A 5,000-nucleotide genomic window follows, 5' to 3' on the forward strand; every position below is an offset into this window, starting at 1 on the left:
ATCCCTCTCTTTTGCAGCAGTCTTCGCTTACGGCCATACCAACCTGGCTATGCCCGATCTCATCTGATCTCGGAAGCTAAGCAGGTTTGGGCCTGGTTAGTACTTGGATAGGAGACCGCCTTGGGAATACCGGGTGTTGTAAGCTTTTTGGACATTTTTCACTTAGTATATAATAATTTTGCCAAAAAATAGAGTCAATGCCCGATCTCTGAATATTAGCAGGTTTGGGCCTGGTTAGTACATGGATGGGAGATTGCTTGGGAATACCAGGTGCTTTAATCTTTTTGGAAACTTTCACGAATTATATAATAATCTTTCATTAAAAAAAAAAAAAAGAGTCAATGCCCGATCTCTGAATCTTAGCAGGTTTAGGTCTGGTTAGTACTTTGATGAGAGACTGCCTAGGAATACCAGGTGCTTTAAGCTTTTGGGTTTTCTTTCCTACTTATATAATGTACTGGCGATTAGATTGGCTGGTCTTTAAAATAGCCCTCTCTTTGCAACAGTCTTCGCTTACGGCCATACCAACCTGGCTATGCCCGATCTCGTCTGATCTCGGAAGCTAAGCAGGTTTGGGCCTGGTTAGTACTTGGATGGGAGACCGCCTGGGAATACCGGGTGCTGTAAACTTTTTGGACATTTTTCACTTAGTATATAATAATTTTGCCAAAAAAATAGAGTCAATGCCCGATCTCTGAATATTAGCAGGTTTGGGCCTGGTTAGTACATGGATGGGAGGTTGCTTGGGAATACCAGGTGCTTTAATCTTTTTGGAAAATTTCACGAATTATATAATAATCTTTCATTAAAAAAAAAAAAAAAAAAAAAAGAGTCAATGCCCCGATCTCTGAATCTTAGCAGGTTTAGGTCTGGTTAGTACTTTGATGAGAGACTGCCTAGGAATACCAGGTGCTTTAAGCTTTTGGGTTTTCTTTCCTACTTATATAATGTACTGGCGATTAGATTGGCTGGTCTTTAAATAGCCCTCTCTTTGCAGCAGTCTTTGCTTACGGCCATACCAACCTGGCTATGCCCGATCTCATCTGATCTCGGAAGCTAAGCAGGTTTGGGCCTGGTTAGTACTTGGATGGGAGACCGCCTGGGAATACCGGGTGCTGTAAGCTTTTTGGACATTTTTCACTTAGTATATAATAATTTTGCCAAAAAATAGAGTCAATGCCCGATCTCTGAATATTAGCAGGTTTGGGCCTGGTTAGTACATGGATGGGAGATTGCTTGGGAATACCAGGTGCTTTAATCTTTTTGGAAAATTTCACGAATTATATAATAATCTTTCATTAAAAAAAAAAAAAAGAGTCAATGCCCGATCTCTGAATCTTAGCAGGTTTAGGTCTGGTTAGTACTTTGATGAGAGACTGCCTAGGAATACCAGGTGCTTTAAGCTTTTTGGGTTTTCTTTCCTACTTATATAATGTAACTGGCGATTAGATTGGCTGGTCTTTAAATAGCCCTCTCTTTGCAACAGTCTTCGCTTACGGCCATACCAACCTGGCTATGCCCGATCTCGTCTGATCTCGGAAGCTAAGCAGGTTTGGGCCTGGTTAGTACTTGGATGGGAGACCGCCTGGGAATACCGGGTGCTGTAAACTTTTTGGACATTTTTCACTTAGTATATAATAATTTTGCCAAAAAATAGAGTCAATGCCGATCTCTGAATATTAGCAGGTTTGGGCCTGGTTAGTACATGGATGGGAGGTTGCTTGGGAATACCAGGTGCTTTAATCTTTTTGGAAAATTTCACGAATTATATAATAATCTTTCATTAAAAAAAAAAAAAAGAGTCAATGCCCGATCTCTGAATCTTAGCAGGTTTAGGTCTGGTTAGTACTTTGATGAGAGACTGCCTAGGAATACCAGGTGCTTTAAGCTTTTGGGTTTTCTTTCCTACTTATATAATGTACTGGCGATTAGATTGGCTGGTCTTTAAATAGCCCTCTCTTTGCAACAGTCTTCGCTTGCGGCCATACCAACCTGGCTATGCCCGATCTCATCTGATCTCGGAAGCTAAGCAGGTTTGGGCCTGGTTAGTACTTGGATGGGAGACCGCCTGGGAATACCGGGTGCTGTAAGCTTTTTGGACATTTTTCACTTAGTATATAATAATTTTGCCAAAAAATAGAGTCAATGCCCGATCTCTGAATATTAGCAGGTTTGGGCCTGGTTAGTACATGGATGGGAGATTGCTTGGGAATACCAGGTGCTTTAATCTTTTTGGAAAATTTCACGATTTATATAATAATCTTTCATTAAAAAAAAAAAAAAAAAAAAAAAGAGTCAATGCCCGATCTCTGAATCTTAGCAGGTTTAGGTCTGGTTAGTACTTTGATGAGAGACTGCCTAGGAATACCAGGTGCTTTAAGCTTTTGGGTTTTCTCTTCCTACTTATATAATGTACTGGCGATTAGATTGGCTGATCTTTAAATAGCCCTCTCTTTGCAGCAGTCTTCGCTTACGGCCATACCAACCTGGCTATGCCCGATCTCATCTGATCTCGGAAGCTAAGCAGGTTTGGGCCTGGTTAGTACTTGGATGGGAGACCCGCCTGGGAATACCGGGGTGCTGTAAGCTTTTTGGACATTTTTCACTTAGTATATAATAATTTTGCCAAAAAATAGAGTCAATGCCCGATCTCTGAATATTAGCAGTTTTGGGCCTGGTTAGTACATGGATGGGAGATTGCTTGGAATACCAGGTGCTTTAATCTTTTTGGAAAATTTCACGAATTATATAATAATCTTTCATTAAAAAAAAAAAAAGAGTCAATGCCCGATCTCTGAATCTTAGCAGGTTTAGGTCTGGTTAGTACTTTGATGAGAGACTGCCTAGGAATACCAGGTGCTTTAAGCTTTTGGGTTTTCTTTCCTACTTATATAATGTACTGGCGATTAGATTGGCTGGTCTTTAAATAGCCCTCTCTTTGCAACAGTCTTCGCTTACGGCCATACCACCTGGCTATGCCCGATCTCGTCTGATCTCGGAAGCTAAGCAGGTTTGGGCCTGGTTAGTACTTGGAAGGCAGACCGCCTGGGAATACCGGGTGCTGTAAGCTTTTTGGACATTTTTCACTTAGTATATAATAATTTTGCCAAAAAAATAGAGTCAATGCCCGATCTCTGAATATTAGCAGGTTTGGGCCTGGTTAGTACATGGATGGGAGATTGCTTGGGAATACCAGGTGCTTTAATCTTTTTGGAAAAATTTCACGAATTATATAATAATCTTTCATTAAAAAAAAAAAAAAAAAAAAAAGAGTCAATGCCCGATCTCTGAATCTTAGCAGGTTTAGGTCTGGTTAGTACTTTGATGAGAGACTGCCTAGGAATACCAGGTGCTTTAAGCTTTTGGGTTTTCTTTCCTACTTATATAATGTACTGGCGATTAGATTGGCTTGGTCTTTAAATAGCCCTCTCTTTGCAACAGTCTTCGCTTACGGCCATAAACCAACCTGGCTATGCCCGATCTCGTCTGATCTCGGAAGCTAAGCAGGTTTGGGCCTGGTTAGTACTTGGATGGGAGACCGCCTGGGAATACCGGGTGCTGTAAACTTTTTGGACATTTTTCACTTAGTATATAATAATTTTGGCCAAAAAATAGAGTCAATGCCCGATCTCTGAATATTAGCAGGTTTGGGCCTGGTTAGTACATGGATGGGAGGTTGCTTGGAATACCAGGTGCTTTAATCTTTTTGGAAAATTTCACGAATTATATAATAATCTTTCATTAAAAAAAAAAAAAGAGTCAATGCCCGATCTCTGAATCTTAGCAGGTTTAGGTCTGGTTAGTACTTTGATGAGAGGACTGCCTAGGAATACCAGGTGCTTTAAGCTTTTGGGTTTTCTTTCCTACTTATATAATGTACTGGCCGATTAGATTGGCTGGTCTTTAAATAGCCCTCTCTTTGCAACAGTCTTCGCTTGCGGCCATACCAACCTGGCTATGCCCGATCTCATCTGATCTCGGAAGCTAAGCAGGTTTGGGCCTGGTTAGTACTTGGATGGGAGACCGCCTGGGAATACCGGGTGCTGTAAGCTTTTTGGACATTTTTCACTTAGTATATAATAATTTTGCCAAAAAATAGAGTCAATGCCCGATCTCTGAATATTAGCAGGTTTGGGCCTGGTTAGTACATGGATGGGAGATTGCTTGGGAATACCAGGTGCTTTAATCTTTTTTGGAAAATTTCACGAATTATATAATAATCTTTCATTAAAAAAAAAAAAAAAAAAAAAAGAGTCAATGCCCGATCTCTGAATCTTAGCAGGTTTAGGTCTGGTTAGTACTTTGATGAGAGACTGCCTAGGAATACCAGGTGCTTTAAGCTTTTGGGTTTTCTTTCCTACTTATATAATGTACTGGCGATTAGATTGGCTGATCTTAAATAGCCCTCTCTTTGCAGCAGTCTTCGCTTACGGCCATACCAACCTGGCTATGCCCGATCTCATCTGATCTCGGAAGTTAAGCAGGTTTGGGCCTGGTTAGTACTTGGATGGGAGACCGCCTGGGAATACCGGGTGCTGTAAGCTTTTTGGACATTTTTCACTTAGTATATAATAATTTTGCCAAAAAATAGAGTCAATGCCCGATCTCTGAATATTAGCAGGTTTGGGCCTGGTTAGTACATGGAATGGGAGATTGCTTGGGAATACCAGGTGCTTTAATCTTTTTGGAAAATTTCACGAATTATATAATACTCTTTCATTAAAAAAAAAAAAAAAAAAAAAAAAAAAAAAGAGTCAATGCCCGATCTCTGAATCTTAGCAGGTTTAGGTCCTGGTTAGTACTTTGATGAGAGACTGCCTAGGAATACCAGGTGCTTTAAGCTTTTGGGTTTTCTTTCCTTACTTATATAATGTACTGGCGATTAGATTGGCTGATCTTTAAATAGCCCCTCTCTTTGCAGCAGTCTTCGCTTACGGCCATCACCAACCTGGCTATGCCCGATCTCATCTGATCTCGGAAGCTAAGCAGGTTTGGGCCTT

General features: G+C 40.6%; 10 non-coding genes and 1 pseudogene across 10 annotated transcripts; all 11 read left to right on the forward strand.

Annotated features, from left to right (window-relative positions):
- Positions 1-25: 25 nt before the first annotated feature.
- On the forward strand, positions 26-145 carry LOC127978029 (5S ribosomal RNA). Its single transcript, XR_008158474.1, has one exon. It is a non-coding gene; the product is annotated as a 5S ribosomal RNA (ribosomal RNA).
- Positions 146-511: 366 nt separating this feature from the next.
- LOC127977979 (5S ribosomal RNA) lies at positions 512-630 on the forward strand. The gene has a single exon (XR_008158426.1). It is a non-coding gene; the product is annotated as a 5S ribosomal RNA (ribosomal RNA).
- Positions 631-1,005: 375 nt separating this feature from the next.
- LOC127978058 (5S ribosomal RNA) lies at positions 1,006-1,124 on the forward strand. The gene has a single exon (XR_008158500.1). It is a non-coding gene; the product is annotated as a 5S ribosomal RNA (ribosomal RNA).
- Positions 1,125-1,491: 367 nt separating this feature from the next.
- On the forward strand, positions 1,492-1,610 carry LOC127977980 (5S ribosomal RNA). Its single transcript, XR_008158427.1, has one exon. It is a non-coding gene; the product is annotated as a 5S ribosomal RNA (ribosomal RNA).
- Positions 1,611-1,974: 364 nt separating this feature from the next.
- LOC127977954 (5S ribosomal RNA) lies at positions 1,975-2,093 on the forward strand. Its single transcript, XR_008158403.1, has one exon. It is a non-coding gene; the product is annotated as a 5S ribosomal RNA (ribosomal RNA).
- Positions 2,094-2,468: 375 nt separating this feature from the next.
- LOC127978026 (5S ribosomal RNA) lies at positions 2,469-2,589 on the forward strand. The gene has a single exon (XR_008158471.1). It is a non-coding gene; the product is annotated as a 5S ribosomal RNA (ribosomal RNA).
- Positions 2,590-2,952: 363 nt separating this feature from the next.
- On the forward strand, positions 2,953-3,070 carry LOC127978033 (5S ribosomal RNA). Its single transcript, XR_008158478.1, has one exon. It is a non-coding gene; the product is annotated as a 5S ribosomal RNA (ribosomal RNA).
- Positions 3,071-3,446: 376 nt separating this feature from the next.
- LOC127978031 (5S ribosomal RNA) lies at positions 3,447-3,567 on the forward strand. The gene has a single exon (XR_008158476.1). It is a non-coding gene; the product is annotated as a 5S ribosomal RNA (ribosomal RNA).
- Positions 3,568-3,933: 366 nt separating this feature from the next.
- Positions 3,934-4,052, forward strand: LOC127977956 (5S ribosomal RNA). Its single transcript, XR_008158404.1, has one exon. It is a non-coding gene; the product is annotated as a 5S ribosomal RNA (ribosomal RNA).
- Positions 4,053-4,425: 373 nt separating this feature from the next.
- On the forward strand, positions 4,426-4,544 carry LOC127977933 (5S ribosomal RNA). The gene has a single exon (XR_008158383.1). It is a non-coding gene; the product is annotated as a 5S ribosomal RNA (ribosomal RNA).
- Positions 4,545-4,929: 385 nt separating this feature from the next.
- The window catches only part of LOC127978036 (uncharacterized), a 120-nt pseudogene continuing 49 nt past the window's right edge, over positions 4,930-5,000 (forward strand).

Source organism: Carassius gibelio, chromosome B18 (genome assembly GCF_023724105.1).
Source record: "Carassius gibelio isolate Cgi1373 ecotype wild population from Czech Republic chromosome B18, carGib1.2-hapl.c, whole genome shotgun sequence".
In the NCBI taxonomy this organism is placed as follows: domain Eukaryota; kingdom Metazoa; phylum Chordata; class Actinopteri; order Cypriniformes; family Cyprinidae; genus Carassius; species Carassius gibelio.